Source organism: Helianthus annuus, chromosome 2 (assembly GCF_002127325.2).
Source record: "Helianthus annuus cultivar XRQ/B chromosome 2, HanXRQr2.0-SUNRISE, whole genome shotgun sequence".
In the NCBI taxonomy this organism is placed as follows: domain Eukaryota; kingdom Viridiplantae; phylum Streptophyta; class Magnoliopsida; order Asterales; family Asteraceae; genus Helianthus; species Helianthus annuus.
In genome coordinates, this window is record NC_035434.2 from 92,172,841 (window position 1) to 92,188,624 (window position 15,784).

Below are 15,784 nucleotides of genomic sequence, written 5' to 3' on the forward strand. Positions count from 1 at the left end.
CCTGCTCAGCAACAGGGTCAGGCTGCACGACCAAACTACCTACCAGGTGCTTGTTATAACTGTGGGGATCTGACCCACTACAGAAATCGGTGCCCAAGGCTAGCCAACCAGAATCAGAATGCCAATCAGAATCAGGCTCAGGCTCGAGGTCAAGTCTTCAACATGAATGCTTAAGAGGCACAAGCAGACAATGAAGTGGTGAACGGTACGTTCCTTATTAATAATCAGCCAGCATCTGTTCTTTTTGATTCGGGTGCCGATAAGAGTTTTGTTTCGTTATCTTTTGAACCATTGCTTCGAGTGTCTAGAACGAAACTAGGTAAACCATTGACAGTAGAAGTGGCGAGCGGTGAACCCATTGTTCTTGATTCTGTTCTCCGCAATTGCCAGTTGAACCTTAACAACCATCTTTTTCCAATTGACCTCACTCCTATGCAACTTGGAAGCTTCGACGTTATTGTGGGTATGGATTGGTTAGCCAAGTATCGCGCAGAGATAGTTTGTTTCGAGAAGATCATCCGCATGCCGCTTTCGTCAGGTGAGATCCTACAGGTTCGTGGTGAGAAACCTGCTGGTGGTCTCAAACTCATGTCTTGTTTTAAAGCTCGAAAGTATCTACGGAAGAACTATGTGGCCTTTTTGGCACATGTGGTAGCAGATAAGGGCAAAGGTAAATCTATTCAAGATATTCCTGTTGTTCGGGATTACTCTGAAGTATTCCCTGAAGATTTACCTGGTCTACCTCCAGCACGCCAAGTCGAGTTCCGTATTGATCTCGTACCTGGTGCAAATCCCATTGCCAGAGCTCCATATCGTCTTGCACCGTCCGAGATGCAAGAGCAAACTAAGCAACTTCAGGAACTCTCCGACAAAGGTTTTATCCGTCCTAGCTTTTCACCTTGGGGTGCTCCTGTTCTCTTTGTCAAGAAGAAGGATGGATCTTTTAGGATGTGTATCGATTATCGTGAGCTTAACAAGCTTACCATCAAGAATCGATATCCCCTACCTCGCATTGATGATCTCTTTGATCAATTGCAAGGCGCTTCTTATTTTTCAAAGATTGATCTGCGATCTGGATATCATCAACTTCGTGTGCATGAAGAAATATTCCCAAGACAGCGTTCCGCACTCGCTGTGGGCATTATGAGTTCACAGTCATGCCATTCGGTTTGACTAATGCTCCTGCTGTTTTCATGGACTTGATGAATAGGGTCTGCAAACCTTATTTGGATAAGTTCATCATCGTTTTCATTGATGACATCTTAATTTATTCTAAGACGCGAGCTGATCATGAGCAACACCTTCGTCTTACGTTGGAACTCCTAAAGAAAGAGCAACTTTTCGCCAAATTCTCCAAGTGTGAATTCTGGCTTAAAGAGGTTCAATTCTTAGGACACATTGTCAACGAACAAGGTATTCATGTAGATCCCTCCAAGATCAGTGCGATCAAGGATTGGGATACGCCTACTACTCCTACCGAAGTTCGTTCTTTTCTTGGTCTGGCGGGTTACTACCGCCGCTTCATAGAGAATTTCTCAAAGATTGCAGTTCCTCTAACTGCTCTAACTCAGAAGAACAAGCCCTTCGATTGGGGATTAAAGCAAGAGGAAGCGTTCTTAATTTTGAAACAAAAGCTTTGCGATGCGCCTGTCCTAACTTTGCCTGAGGGCAATGATGATTTCGTCGTTTATTGCGACGCGTCTAAATTAGGTCTTGGCTGCGTCCTGATGCAAAGAAACATAGTCATAGCATACGCATCGAGGCAGTTGAAGATACATGAGAAGAACTACACCACTCATGATCTTGAGTTGGGTGCAGTTGTCTTCGCTCTTAAGATTTGGAGACACTATTTGTACGGTACAAAATGTGTGGTTTTCACTGACCACAAAAGTCTTCAACACATCTTCAATCAGAAAGAACTCAACATGAGACAGCGACGCTGGGTGGAGCTTCTAAATGACTATGACTGCGAAATTCGCTACCATCCTGGTAAGGCGAATGTCGTAGCCGATGCTTTGAGTCGCAAGGAACGTACTAAGCTTCATTGTGTTCGTGTCCAATCTGTTATTCAAGCTCGATCCGATATCCAAGCACGTATTTCTCAGGCTCAACAATCTTGTGTTTCACAAGGCTTGATGGATAAGGAATTTCCTTATCACATAACACCTGATCTGGAACTGAAGGACAATAGATCGTATTACTTCATGGACCGTTTGTGGGTCCCAAGCCAAGATAATCTTCGTACCTTGCTTATGGATGAAGCCCATAAGTCTCGTTATTCTATTCATCCTGGCTCAGATAAAATGTATAAGGATCTTCGTATTCAGTATTGGTGGCCTGGTATGAAGAAAGACATTGCCTTATATGTATCGAAATGCCTTACTTGTCTTAAGGTTAAGGCTGAACATCAGCATCCTTCTGGTTTGTTGGAGCAACCAGAGATCCCAGTTTGGAAATGGGAAAACATTACCATGGATCTCATTACTAAACTCCCCTGCACAAAGAAAGGTCACAATGCCATCTGGGTAGTCGTTGATCGTCTTACCAAGTCAGCGCATTTCTTGCCAATCCGTGAGGATTTTTCGGCTGACAAACTTGCTCAAATCTACGTGGATGAAATTGTAGCTCGACATGGTGTTCCTTTGAACATCATTTCTGACAGAGATGCTCGTTTCACTTCTCATTTTTGGAGAACCATGCAATCAGCTATGGGGTCCCAACTTAATTTGAGCACAGCTTATCATCCGCAAACGGATGGTCAATCTGAAAGAACAATCCAGACACTGGAGGATATGCTTAGAGCTTGTGTGATCGATTTTGGTGGTAGTTGGGATTCACATCTTCCATTGATTGGATTCTCCTACAACAACAGTTATCACCCTAGCATCAACATGGCTCCTTTCGAGGCTCTCTTTGGTCGAAAATGTCGTTCACCAGTCTGCTGGAATGAGATTGGCGAGGCTCAACTTACTGGACCTGCCCTCATTTTAGAGACAACAGATATGGTAAAGAAAGTTCGTGATAACCTTCAGACAACTAGAAGCCGTCAAAAGAGTTATGCGGACCTAAAACACAAGCCCTTGGATTTTCAAGTCGGTGATCGTGTATTACTTAAGGTCTCACCTTGGAAATGTGTGATCAGATTTGGAAAGAAAGGAAAACTTGCACCTAGATACGTTGGACCATTCAAGATCGTCGAAAGAATCGGTAAGGTAGCCTACAGACTTGAGTTACCTCCTGAACTTGGAAATGTTCATCCAACCTTTCACGTGTCCAATCTGAAGAGGTGCTTAGCTGATGAGAACCTCCACATACCGCTTGATGAAATTCATGTTGATAAAACACTGAAATTTGTTGAGAAACCGGTAGAAATCATGGAACGTGAAGTCAAGTGGCTTAAACGCAAGCACATTCCTATGGTCAAGGTTCGCTGGGAATCTAAACGTGGACCCGAATTTACTTGGGAACGTGAAGATCAAATGAAGGCGAAATATCCACATCTTTTTCCATGAGTTTCCTCTAAATAAATTTCGGGACGAAATTTCCACAAGTAGGGGAGACTGTAACATTTGTGCTTGTAATCATTGTGAACAGTTCAGTTATCAATAAAACAATGTTATTAGATCCGAATGTTTGTTTGGTTGTGTTTTACATTTTTCATGTTTTGACTTTTGATCAATTTCAAACTCTACATCGCTTTCTGGAGAATTATACGCAAACTGGTGCGTAAACGTACTCAGTTTAATGCGACAAATACTCCGGAACATCAACATATACTCAACATACCTTAAATAACCTTTACATAACTTAGAAATAAGTTTTCAACGCTTTTGTATGGCAAAAACAAGTTAATTCGCTTATAGGGACTAAACTTGACAAACTGCGAAAGTATGCCAATTTGAACTGTAACAAACATTCCGGAACATGTCCATAAGTTAAACATACCACAAATATCCTTTACATAGCTTAGAAATAGGCTTTGAGGGGTTTTGTATGCTAAAACAAACTTTTGGATCATTTAGGGGCTAAAAGTGTCAAAAAGTGCACAAGTTTGCACTTTCGCGCATAACTTACGTTCTGAATACATCCGGACATCCAAAATTTTATGTAAGCATCCTAATATTATGCCTTAGTGTTTGGCATGAGAAAAATCCATTCGTCGCGTCATTTGGATCGTTTTTCGCGCTTATGCGCATTCCGTCGTAATTAACCGAACATCGCGATCGTACGGCCAAACGAACCAACATCCGACATATTTTTGGGCATGTTTCATGTCCACAATGTTTAGGCATCATTTTAGGGCCCTAAAGTTGGCTTTACGGGCCTTAGAAGTGTCGGAAATGGCTTAAATACGCAACAGGGACTAAAACTGTGACAACCCGGACTTTCGAGGTCTGTATCGTTTAATCTTGTGATTCTATTTTTTTCTCGTTATTCATCCCTCTCCTTTGGGCTGAACGTTTTGTGCTAGTATTAAACTTTGCTAAATTATAAGACTCGTATCCCTTGTGTTTGGGCCGAACACGTTGGGCCGCATCTTGTCGCACACACACTCCGCATTGGGCCGGCTAATGTAAGTCCATACACACACTCGAAATCAACTTGACTCGAAATCAACTTGAATATGTGTGGGCTCCGTAATTACATTTGGGCCTGATCGAGCCCAAGTGGGTTATTTTGATTAGGCCGGTCATTATTTCAGCATATATACATATTTTAGAAGCGTAACATGTTAACACAAATAACCCTAATATACCAGAACCCTAGGCTTTTCCCCCTAATTACATGATCGCTGTAATAGACCCCCCCCCATTCGAGGCAACATCATCGCATGCGAACAAGTTCACTGGTTAGTGATTCGGTGTTTTTGTTAAGTTTAATTGTATAATCTTGTTTATGTAATCTTGATCGCATGAAAGTGTACGTGTATAATCTTGTTTAGTGAATCCTCATGAATAATTCGTACTAATGATCTTGTTGTGTATGATCCGGACCGTAGGGAAAGTGTATGTGATCGTATTTATGAATCTTCATGCTTAATTTGTATTGGATATTAAATGATTATGATAATTATTTGTTGGTCAGTTAACATATTATTGATGGTAACGTGATTATATAAGTTGGTAAGTGTTTATGCATAAAAGTTGGATGACTGATGATCAGTGATGATATGTAGGAACTAGGGTAGGGTTGCATGACTAGACTGCATAATCTGATTTTGTGCCGTAATCATGAAAGTAACTTTGTTTGGCTGACACCATGTAACTTCTACTGGAGCAAAGCTATTAAAAGGGTTGGGTAATTAATGGACTGGCAAAGTTGATTAACATTTGACTTAGTGGGCCGGTAGAGTATCACATGCAATCCTCAATGATTAACACCAATGGCCGACAATCTTTAAGTTTGCACATGCATAGATATATATTTGTTTTGGGCTGGTTAGTTGGAATTAATTGGCTGGTAAACATATATAGTAGTGGGTCGATTTATTGAAATAAATAGCATATACCTTCATTGGGCTGCACTCACTGAAATAAAACATAGGTGACATTTAATGGGCTGATGAGTCCAGTAACATGGGCCGATTAATTGTAAGTCTAATTGCATATAAATGAGCTGATCTATATTGTATTATGAGATATTGGGCTTGACACATGTGGTGAGATCATCAAGGTTAAGTGAACTGCATTAGATTGATATGTGAAATTAGGTTTGCCATGTTATTGGATTGCATATCGTTTGTAGAATTATTGTGACATGGGCCGCATTGGGGGTAATGGATACCCGAACCAGGGACTTGGGTATGACTAACTTGCTATGTGGATTTGCAATGTGTTAAATGGTATTCATGATTAAATATATACAATAGGTTAAGAAACATAAACTTGTAATATGAATTTGCGCATGACCTGAAAACCTACTACATGATGACCATGAACTGTTATGTGTATGATTGATTGTTTGGTATTATGTTGTGCTAGTACGTTACTGGTATTGTATGTGCAAAGAGAAGGTGATCTATGTGTTTATGAAACTGACTGTCTTTGGTAACCACGGTAGGGTATGGTTGACCAACTTGGAATGGGTAACATAACATGCCGAGCAACCTAATGTGAGTTCACTGCACTTTTCTAAGCATGCGTCCCGGTGGTTTGGGACATCTGGTAAACGTTTCTAAAGGGAATACTGGGTAAACTGTTTAATTGGGATGTTGGTTATTGAACACAGTATAAATCATGTAAGACCCCGTACATCTACCGTGTTGCTAAAGAAGCAACGAGGTATTTAGTTGATAGCGCTATTAGGTTTGGCACCCTCACACCGGGCTGAAAGGACGGGCGTGAACTAATTACCTGGACTTCATGACCAATGCCTAGTTAGAGGCATTGGGGTTGGGCATTCACATCGTGTACATATAAGACCCCTTACATCTATTCAAGGTTGTTTGATACCTTGACATCGTGACCAATGCCTAAATAGAGGCATTGGGGTTGGGCATTCACATCTAGTCGCCACATATGGTAATCGAGTTAATAACAACATCAAATCAAATCGTTAAACTGTTTTATTCACTTATCTGGTAACTAAACGCGTTAACAAAACTTTGAACTCACCAGCGTCGTCTGACACACTTGTCTGCATGCTTGTAGGTCGTTTGATGTCTTGGATTGGAACTTGCTGTCTGGAGTAGCTGGAGTGGTCACGGTCGATTGGAGGGATTCATGTGATTGAACTATTGATATCATACATTGGTTTTTGAAACAGTTTAACATTGGTTTACTATTTGCTTCTGCTGAACATGTTGGTTTTCATTTAAACTCGTTGATGAAATTTTACATTAATAATTAAAGATTTTATTTGAAACTCGTATACGTTCAATGTAGTTAGTGGCTCGTTATTGGTACGTCACACGTCTAACAGGGACATTCCCCAGGTGGTATTTTGGGGGTGTGACAGTTTGGTATCAGAGCCACTGGTTATAGTGAACTTGGTTTTAAAACGTTTTTGTAAAACCAGACTATAACCGAACAGTTCTGAATACGTGAATACGACCATGACACTCAGCTCCAGATTGCAAGGTTCGTCTTTCTCACTTGTTACATACATTACATGACTAGTACACACTTGTTTATGATGTAGCATACGGTCACCCACCCGTCACGATAGCATAATTTCATGAATTGCTTGTTTACCTTATGATGCGTGGTCGGTGCGTTGTAGTCCTTAGATTTTTGTGATCTTATTACTTTGACAACCTTCGTTTGACATCTGAGTTTGAGGAACCATTGGACATGAGTTAGGAGGAACTGAGATGAGCATGCAAATCACAATATTATTGTGGGTGCACACATAATAATAATGTGGGGTGCATGCGAGTCCTAGTGAGGCTTAACAAGTGAAAAAGGGGTTCTGTTCCGTTAATTAATCGAGGTGAAACATAACAGTCTATAGGAGTCATAGCAGTGATTGTCTCTTACTCGAACGTGATCTTTTCACTCCTTTCTGAACACTTACAAATCTCGATGCTATCGAGTATTACTTGAACACACATCTGAACGCCTAGCGAAACGTGTAGAATGTTAGATGCTTGCACGAACGTCCTTGAGTTGGTTTATACCTTTCTCGCTTCTCTTCAATTGATGGAACTCTATGTATTGATGTCTTAGACTCCGAAGTGTGATCACTTCTGCAACACTCTCGAAGCATACAGTGTATTACTCAATCGACTTGCTAGATCGATGGACAAAGGGTGAGCGTAGTATTTTACCAACCTCGGTAATTGGACCACCCTGATTACCGGCAACGAACACCAGCAAAGTGACTGCAATCGAATCTCCAACCCTAGTCAGCGACTGATGGGAGTCAACCTTTACGAACCAATCAGGACATAAGCAATGACAACTGACTGTAGAATGGAATGTGAAACTCCTCGCACAGTGAGTTTTGCCTTAGCACGTACCATGGAATGTGAAGAGGTGGACCATGTCGGTGAAAGATCGTAGAGCTTCGTTTCGAACAACAGCATTAGAGGAAACAATCACGGCAACATCAAGGTATTTGTAATGGTAACAAACAGTATTGAAAATGAAGGTGCCTACGACATGGAGTGGCCGTTGTTAAATCAAAACGACAACAATCAAGGGAACGATGACCGTACTAGAAACCCTCGCAACGAGTACAGCAACACGGGAAATGATGCTCATGGAGGGGCATTTAGGATTGGCGTGGGCGACGTCAGGATTATAACAACATGGCGGCCTACACGTTCCTGGTAACGAATCACTCCATCTCTGCTCTATTTAACCCTGATGTCTCTTGGAACCGAACCTGTTGTGGAATCGGCTGACGACAAGACAAACGAAACCTCATATGTTGGTTGGGATGCAAACTCGACCTTGTGGGACAAGCATTCGACTTCGACCTTCCTTCTACTACCCTTGATGGCTACTATACAGCAATTGGTGTGGATTGGTTATCCAGAGATCGCGCAGATACACTTGTGAGGAGAAAATTTTGTGTGGAGAATTGTTATTTGTTCTAAAGCGTCAGAGTGGTGCAAAGGTTAGCACCATTTCAGCTATGAAGGCCAGGAGTGTCTATGGAGGGATTACTCCGCTATACTAGCAACCGTTACTGATGTTAGGACTAAGGAAGCAGAGGATCGAGGATCCACCAATCATTTGTGATTCCTTTTGGTGTGCTACCCAAGGAACTTTCGGGTTTACTTCCACAACTGTTAGGTGAAATCTCAGTCTGGTCTCGTGCCAGAGGCAGCCCTGACTACACGCACTCTTACCGTGTTGCACCAGGAGGGTTGCAAGAGCTGTCTAATCAACTGCATGAATTATTGAACCGGAGTTCGGTCGGACCTAGCTTTTCGCATTGGGGAGCCCAAGTTATATCCGTGAAGATAAGCCTTTTCGTATGAGTACTGATTTTCAAGAACTCAATAAGGCGACAGTTGGGAACCGTTTTCCACGACCATATATTGACAACCTGATGACCAGTTGCGGGGGTCGAGCTTCCATTCAAGGATTGAATAACAATCGAGCTATTGTCAGAAGTTAGTCTAAGGGGAGACTGTGCCTGCAATGGCATACCAAGAACAAGGCGGCCATTTCGACGTTGTATTCCAAGACCTTCGAGCTAATCATCACAACAAGCAGCTGTATGGATCACATGAATCGACCATGCTTATTGACAACATGTTGAATCATTTCGAGGAGATAGGAACATCATGGGCAGCTTTGTATCTTTTTTGAGAGCTCCTGAAGGAGGAGCCACACTGCGCGAAGTCTTGATAAATGTAACTTCTGGATGCGAGGGATACCTCTTTAGTCATATAATCAACGAAGTGGGAATACACGTGGATCTCGCTAAGACCCTCTTGGTTAGAAACTGATCGACACCAAAGATCCCATCGAGTATACAGCAATTTCTGGGTCTCACTAGATGCTATCGCAGATTCATCACAGGATTTTCGAAGATCGCGCAGCTTAAATCTCTTTAGCACAGCAGGGTGTTGTGCTCATGGGAGACAAAACTAGAGGACGTCTTTTCAGCTTTCGAATCCCAACTCTGCAATACACTGAGCATCGCCTCTACCCGAGGGTGTGGGTGATTTAGTGGTATATCATGATGGTTCGAATCAGAGTCCCAATTACACGCCGATGCAACACGAGAAGGTGATAGCTTACGTAATAGACTTGCAAGGAGAATTGCATGACACACAATCTGCGGTGGAAACCGTGGTCTTTGGGTGTAAGTTGGAGGCATTACTTCGACGGTACCGAATGCACTACTTAGACCGATGACAAGGGCCTCTAGTGTACCCTGGTTTCGAAAGAGCTGAATCAGTTAATGGCATCACTGGATGGAATTTTTGGATGATTACGACTGCGAAACTTGAATGCGCACGAGCTCTGCATCTCATTATCGACTCTAACCTATCTGATCAAACTCGCTCTGTTCAGGCTGGGGAAATGAAGGAAGAGGATTTTCAAGTAGAACCCATGCGGGGCATGGAGAAGCAACCTTTGGCAGGTCGGACGATATGCGCTACCTCATGGATCGAATGTGGATCTTATTATGCGGCAACTGTAGGGGAACTCGTGTCGAGCAAAGCACGCCGACCTCGATATTTCAGTCGTCTCGATTTTGATGAGAGATATTAGGATCTCTAAATCTTGTACTGGTGATCGGGCATGAAGACCCACCTGGCAATGTATGTGAGTGGTGCTTGACCTATAAGAAAAGTCAAGGTGGAGTGTCAGCAACCAGAAACACCCATATGAAAATGAGAACGGACTTTCATGGATTTTGTCGCTAGTCTACCTAAAACTCAAAACGAAAACATTATTGTTATCATCTGGGTGATCGTCGATTGCCTCACGTAACCAGCACACTTTCTTGCAATCAAGGAAACTGACGAGTCTTCACAACTTGTGAATATCTCTCTTGGAGAGGCGGTTGTTAGGCACGAGGTGCCAACTCCTATTACTTTTGAGTTTAATCTATACCTGACTTATGATAGGCAGTATACAACACTCTTGGCTAACGTATAGACATGAGCATTACTCAGCATCATAGGACAACAGTTGGAGTCAGCGAACCTTTGAAGACATGCTGCGAGCATGTATGTGAATGACTTAGTAAAAATTTGAAAAGGACGCCTACCTATGGTTGACTTTACTGCAACAGTTACTATTCTAGTATTTAGGCAGCTCTGGCTGAAGCATTGCATGGACGATAATGCCAATCTCATTGTCAGACTAAGGAGGGTGACAACCTAATCGCAGATCCAGGATTTGTACTCAAACCCCTTGGGAAGCTGTAAGCTTAGGAAACACTGGGAGTTCGCTGTGGGCGAACGTATCATCATCAAAAGTCTTATCCTGGGAGGGTGTGGAACGCTTGGGAAGCGTGGCTAGCTTAACTGACGTCGCAATGGATCATTCAACAGTCTGAGAAGAATCGGTAACGTAAACTTAGTCGAATTCCAATTGTGAGTGTTCGTTGGAACTCAAGACGTGGACCAGAGTTCACGTGGGAGCGCGCGGATCAGATGGAGCTTAAGTATCCTCAACTCTTTCCTGTTGACCAGTCAAATTCGGATACTACTGGTCAATTTCGGGACGAAATTCCTCTTCAAGTTGGGGATGATGTGACACCTGGGGAAAACCTGCGACAATCTTGATCTATCACTTCGCTTCTCGGTGCTAACTTATCAAATTTCGGGACGAAATTCCTCTTCAAGTTGGGGATGATGTGACACCTGGGGAAAACCTGCGACAATCTTGATCTATCACTTCGCTTCTCAGTGCTAACTTATCAAATTTCGGGACGAAATTTCTTTCAAGTTGGGGATGATGTGACAACCCGGACTTTCGAGGTCTGTATCGTTTAATCTTGTGATTCTATTTTTTTCTCGTTATTCATCCCTCTCCTTTGGGCTGAACGTTTTGTGCTAGTATTAAACTTTGCTAAATTATAAGACTCGTATCCCTTGTGTTTGGGCCGAACATGTTGGGCCGCATCTTGTCGCACACACACTCCGCATTGGGCCGGCTAATGTAAGTCCATACACACACTCGAAATCAACTTGACTCGAAATCAACTTGAATATGTGTGGGCTCCGTAATTACATTTGGGCCTGATCGAGCCCAAGTGGGTTATTTTGATTAGGCCGGTCATTATTTCAGCATATATACATATTTTAGAAGCGTAACATGTTAACACAAATAACCCTAATATACCAGAACCCTAGGCTTTTCCCCCTAATTACATGATCGCTGTAATAGACCCCCCCCATTCGAGGCAACATCATCGCATGCGAACAAGTTCACTGGTTAGTGATTCGGTGTTTTTGTTAAGTTTAATTGTATAATCTTGTTTATGTAATCTTGATCGCATGAAAGTGTACGTGTATAATCTTGTTTAGTGAATCCTCATGAATAATTCGTACTAATGATCTTGTTGTGTATGATCCGGACCGTAGGGAAAGTGTATGTGATCGTATTTATGAATCTTCATGCTTAATTTGTATTGGATATTAAATGATTATGATAATTATTTGTTGGTCAGTTAACATATTATTGATGGTAACGTGATTATATAAGTTGGTAAGTGTTTATGCATAAAAGTTGGATGACTGATGATCAGTGATGATATGTAGGAACTAGGGTAGGGTTGCATGACTAGACTGCATAATCTGATTTTGTGCCGTAATCCTGAAAGTAACTTTGTTTGGCTGACACCATGTAACTTCTACTGGAGCAAAGCTATTAAAAGGGTTGGGTAATTAATGGACTGGCAAAGTTGATTAACATTTGACTTAGTGGGCCGGTAGAGTATCACATGCAATCCTCAATGATTAACACCAATGGCCGACAATCTTTAAGTTTGCACATGCATAGATATATATTTGTTTTGGGCTGGTTAGTTGGAATTAATTGGCTGGTAAACATATATAGTAGTGGGTCGATTTATTGAAATAAATAGCATATACCTTCATTGGGCTGCACTCACTGAAATAAAACATAGGTGACATTTAATGGGCTGATGAGTCCAGTAACATGGGCCGATTAATTGTAAGTCTAATTGCATATAAATGAGCTGATCTATATTGTATTATGAGATATTGGGCTTGACACATGTGGTGAGATCAGCAAGGTTAAGTGAACTGCATTAGATTGATATGTGAAATTAGGTTTGCCATGTTATTGGATTGCATATCGTTTGTAGAATTATTGTGACATGGGCCGCATAGGGGGTAATGGATACCCGAACCAGGGACTTGGGTATGACTAACTTGCTATGTGGATTTGCAATGTGTTAAATGGTATTCATGATTAAATATATACAATAGGTTAAGAAACATAAACTTGTAATATGAATTTGCGCATGACCTGAAAACCTACTACATGATGACCATGAACTGTTATGTGTATGATTGATTGTTTGGTATTATGTTGTGCTAGTACGTTACTGGTATTGTATGTGCAAAGAGAAGGTGATCTATGTGTTTATGAAACTGACTGTCTTTGGTAACCACGGTAGGGTATGGTTGACCAACTTGGAATGGGTAACATAACATGCCGAGCAACCTAAGGTGAATTCACTGCACTTTTCTAAGCATGCGTCCCGGTGGTTTGGGACATCTGGTAAACGTTTCTAAAGGGAATACTGGGTAAACTGTTTAATTGGGATGTTGGTTATTGAACACAGTATAAATCATGTAAGACCCCGTACATCTACCGTGTTGCTAAAGAAGGAACGAGGTATTTAGTTGATAGCGCTATTAGGTTTGGCATCCTCACACCGGGCCGAAAGGACGGGCGTGAACTAATTACCTGGACTTCATGACCAATGCCTAGTTAGAGGCATTGGGGTTGGGCATTCACATCGTGTACATATAAGACCCCTTACATCTATTCAAGGTTGTTTGATACCTTGACATCATGACCAATGCCTAAATAGAGGCATTGGGGTTGGGCATTCACATCTAGTCGCCACATATGGTAATCGAGTTAATAACAACATCAAATCAAATCGTTAAACTGTTTTATACACTTATCTGGTAACTAAACGCGTTAACAAAACTTTGAACTCACCAGCGTCGTCTGACACACTTGTCTGCATGCTTGTAGGTCGTTTGATGTCTTGGATTGGAACTTGCTGTCTGGAGTAGCTGGAGTGGTCACGGTCGATTGGAGGGATTCATGTGATTGAACTATTGATATCATACATTGGTTTTTGAAACAGTTTAACATTGGTTTACTATTTGCTTCCGCTGAACATGTTGGTTTTCATTTAAACTCGTTGATGAAATTTTACATTAATAATTAAAGATTTTATTTGAAACTTGTATACGTTCAATGTAGTTAGTGGCTCGTTATTGGTACGTCACACGTCTAACAGGGACATTCCCCAGGTGGTATTTTGGGGGTGTGACAAAAACTGTAATTGCTGAAAGTTTGTGCGGTTTAGACAGGGCCAGGCGGCCCGCCTGGGTTTTGTGTGCTTTCTAACGCGGGCCGCATCAGACAAACAGACCAGATTTAATGATTCTGATCCACTTGCATTGGCCTTTCGATCACCCAAAGGGCAACGACACGTGTCAAATTCCTATGGTGGGGGCAAAATAAGGCACCACAACTTTGCGACAAGTGTACGGCTTGGATCGTGGCACGACATTCAAGAAACGATCCTAACGGTCTTGCTTTTCCTATAAATACCCCCCCCCTTTTGGTTAAAAACCCACAAAATCTGATCTAAAGCTCTAAGTTGAGGCCTTTACTTCATACCTGAGCCCCTGGATCGAGATTAGCTTTCAGGGACCCTTCGTAAGTGTTCTTTCGTTCTTTTATTCGCTTTTCGAGTCCGAAAGTTAGAGTTTTGTTTGACTTTCTTCGTTGACCAGCCTATGGTCAACACAAAGTTCATTGGAACTTCATAACGTGAGTGTGATCACGATGGTTATAGTCCATAGCGACTATACCTACTGATTACCACGTTATCTAGGCTCAGTGATGAGTCATAGTTTCGGCCAAAATGCGCATTCTTGCGTATTTTGTAACCAAACTACTCGTGAGCATGAAAGCCGTTTGTTTTGATGCCAAACCTGTTTTCTAAACTTAGTTAAGCATGTTCTAACATGCTTAGCTCGTCACTTTTAGTACAGTGCTTATATAGGGTCGTAAGGTAAGCGATCTAAACCATCGCTTATACTTTCGAACCCGACCCATTTGGTCGATCATTAGGATCCGAACAAACACATTAGGTGACCATAGCTGTAACCTTCCGAGGTTATACCTTGTGGTCACGATGTTAGGCGTTCCAAACGCGTTCTACGCGAACGACGCGTTAAGGTAGCATAAGCTACCTAAACGGCTCGTAATGGACCGTAAGCACTTAGGTTAGGTTTCATTTTAGTATGTAGGCTTTATTAAACCATATTACACGAGTCTCCATACTCGTTTGGTTTACGAACCCGCATACTATCCGATCCTTCCGATTTAGGTCCGGTATATTAACATAGCTACCTATTAGGTACCGTTTGATATTCCGTGATCTCTAGCATTATTTGGTTATTATACAAGAACTTCAAAGCAATCTCAGGTGAGTACATTGAACCCCTCTTTTACTGTTTTCCAAACTGTTTTGGGGTGAAATACATGTGCCTACTTGTTACTTTCATGCTTTCTATGTTTTCACATCATATACTTGCTATGTTCGTTAGTACATTATAGCACATGATTTCATTACATTTCATGCTATGTATGCCCATTGTGTGCGTACTTAGTACATTGTTTTACATTACATTTCTGCTATGTATTTTGACTGAGCATGCTAGTACATTGATTTACATGACTTTTATGCTATGTATGCCCATTGTGTGCGTACTTAGTACATCATTTTACACTACATTTCATGCTACGTATGCCCATTGTGTGCGTACTTAGTACAATTATTCATCACATGCCTACATTTCGGTATGACATTTGGGTTGTTTACATGGAACAATACATTCATTAACATTAGCTACGCCATTCGTTAGTAGGTAGTGGTACCATAGGAATTGACAACCCCCGTTCCTGAAATCCTGGGTTTGTTTGGATTGGAAGGAATGACCGAATTCGATATACATAACTTAGATAAACCTTTAATTTGTTTAAGGGTTTATCGCCACAGTCTCAAGGCTTGGATGTATGCATTTTCACAATACCGTAAAAATGTCACACCCCCAAAATCCCATACTGCGGAGTACCACCGCTTCGGAGCG